Source organism: Macrobrachium nipponense, chromosome 40, assembly GCF_015104395.2.
Source record: "Macrobrachium nipponense isolate FS-2020 chromosome 40, ASM1510439v2, whole genome shotgun sequence".
NCBI lineage: Eukaryota > Metazoa > Arthropoda > Malacostraca > Decapoda > Palaemonidae > Macrobrachium > Macrobrachium nipponense.
This window is the reverse complement of record NC_061101.1, coordinates 18154483-18156982: the sequence shown is the minus strand read 5'-3', so window position 1 is coordinate 18156982 and position 2500 is coordinate 18154483. Positions and strand designations below refer to the sequence as shown.

Below are 2500 nucleotides of genomic sequence, written 5' to 3'. Positions count from 1 at the left end.
ACGATTTTATGGTCTTATAAATGTGCGCTGTGATCGACGTGTCAACGGGTCAATAGGGAAGAAGTTTCCAACTGATGTGGAGCCCCAGATAAAATGTGAATTCGCAGAAAAATTACAAATTGTATGATATAGTGACTGAACTGAATGTGCTTTGTACTGTGAGACTGAAAAGAGAAAGACTGGAGGAATTCTTAGTAGGTTTAATAGTATATGAGGACGAAGGTGTGAAAAGGGAATGGTGAGAGAGAGAGAGAGAGAGAGAGAGAGAGAGAGAGAGAGAGAGAGAGTTTAGAAACATTTCGCAACTTAAAGAGAGAGAGAAATGCGCGATTTCTTCGCAACTTAAAGAGAGAGAGAAATGCGCGATTTCCACCGTGCAATTCATTTAATACAGCAGTCCTTGACAAAAGACCTAGAAATATCACCAGCTGTTTGACCTCGTAGTTTTTTTTTCCTTATCTCTCTCAATTTTCTTCATAATTTATGCCGACTCTTTAAGTCACATACGTGCACACTAGAACGTACGCACACGCTGCCATGTGCACTTAACGTTACGTATACTACTGCCAGTTACTTGGGCACGCGCAAGTCACATACACTGCCTTACACGAATATACTTTTACGTAAAGTTTGCTTACACAAGAAACTCTATACACACGTGGGACTGCACGTAGACTTTCTTCAATACATTTCCTCTGCCACTAAGTGCATACATACACTATATAATATAATTCATCTCCCATACGTCCACACACTCAAGTACGTACTTACACTATATAGCATAACTCATCATCTCCCATACGTCCACACACTTAAGTGCGTACACACTTTCTTTCTTTCTTTCTTTTACCTTCAGCTTTTCCCATTTCTATATGGGATCGCTGTGTCTAGTCATCCTTCTCCATCTTCCTCTGTCCTGTACATCCTGTTCTCTTAGACCTTTTCATCTCCCATACGTCCACATGGTTGAGTTGTCTATTTCCAATGATAGGTGCTCTTGGAAGTATACTCAGGTGTGTATCATCACCCACTCTCGTAGGAACTTCTACTGTTACATACACATGCGTGTACCTACAGTCGCGTATTTTTCCACCTTCACAAACACACACACGCATTCATTGCTTCGCTTTCCACTGTCACATTGGGTTATAGTGGCACCATTTAACACACGTACGCTTTCACATACATGAACGTACCCTTCGTTCATATTTGTGTACATTTGTAGAAAATATAATCCGTAGATGCAATTGCATCGAAAATAGGCTCGTTATGCCTACTGTTATTTCAACTCCTTGACGGCAAAATCAAATTAAACTTTCCGTTGTCTAGCACGGGCGGGACCAGCCTTTCTCGCCACTGGCCCTGTACTAATATTATATTAGAAAAATCGAGAGGATCTGATCTTGTTTGTCCTCCCCCGGTTGACAAACCTGTTTGTCCGCCTGAGTGGCGTTGGGTAGGGTCAATGTCGATTGGAAATTGGGGAGGGTTTAGGGGAGACATGACGGGCAGCGCCGGGTTCCAGCGCAGCTTCGTACGCGACATCAATCTCGTTGACAATAAGTTTCTGTGGTTCGCACATGAATACGGTCCGCTAATATCGTCAATTTTGACGGTATTGCTACACAGGTAAAAATATTGATAAATATTTTCATAGTGTGGAAACAACACTGAATCACTTTCGAAAATCTTGCAGAAATACGAAGAAAACGCCTCATTTTTTTCAGTCGGTTTTATTTACGTCTCCAGTATCGCCTGCAATTTTGTCCCCCGATGTACATCTCATGATGTTGCCTTTTTGCATTCCGCTTTCATGATTGCACCATATTGCGCTTTCACAGTGCGTGTGCAACTCCATTTTTTTCATAGCTTAAGGGCTGGGCGACGTTGTGATCATCATTGAGTTTATAAAACAATGGTCGCACATCCTTCCAGATGGAAGCAGTCTCTCTCTCTCTCTCTCTCTCTCTCTCTCTCTCTCTCTCTCTCTGTGCGTGTGTGTGTGTTTATCTGTCCTGTACGTAATTGTGAGGTATAGTCTATATGCCAAAAGCAAAGAAAGAGGAAGGCCTGACACTTTGAGAGAAAACAAGGATGGTATTATGTTTACTGACATTTTTATGTAAAGTCAATTTCGTTCTAGTTCATTTTTGTGTCAAGTTAATTTCGTTCTTAGTTCATCCGGGGGTCGTCAGTGTTATTGCCAGTACTTTGTAGTGTGTGCATGTGTTGGCGCATATTATCGTTTTGATTATAAACAGAAGTAATAGCGGGAGCAGTAATGTGTACCGTCATTCGCTTGTGAGAACTAAACTCGGATATTTATAGTCACGTGTTAGTCATGTGACACGAATTGCTTCATTACAATTTCCGAAAGATTCGCTGCCTACAAAACAAACCTTCCATTTCCTGACAGGTGGTCGGTCTTCTTTGCCTGTGCATGAAAGTGGACGTCCTCTCTTGAAGATCTCCGGAGAGCCCTCTTCCTCTTTAATCTTTT

The 2500-nt window shown here is 41.8% G+C and overlaps 1 protein-coding gene across 4 annotated transcripts in view; it reads left to right on the top strand.

Moving 5' to 3' along the window:
* LOC135211965 (uncharacterized) overlaps positions 1-2500 on the top strand; it is a 934916-nt gene that overhangs the window by 692608 nt on the left and 239808 nt on the right. The window lies entirely within an intron of this gene.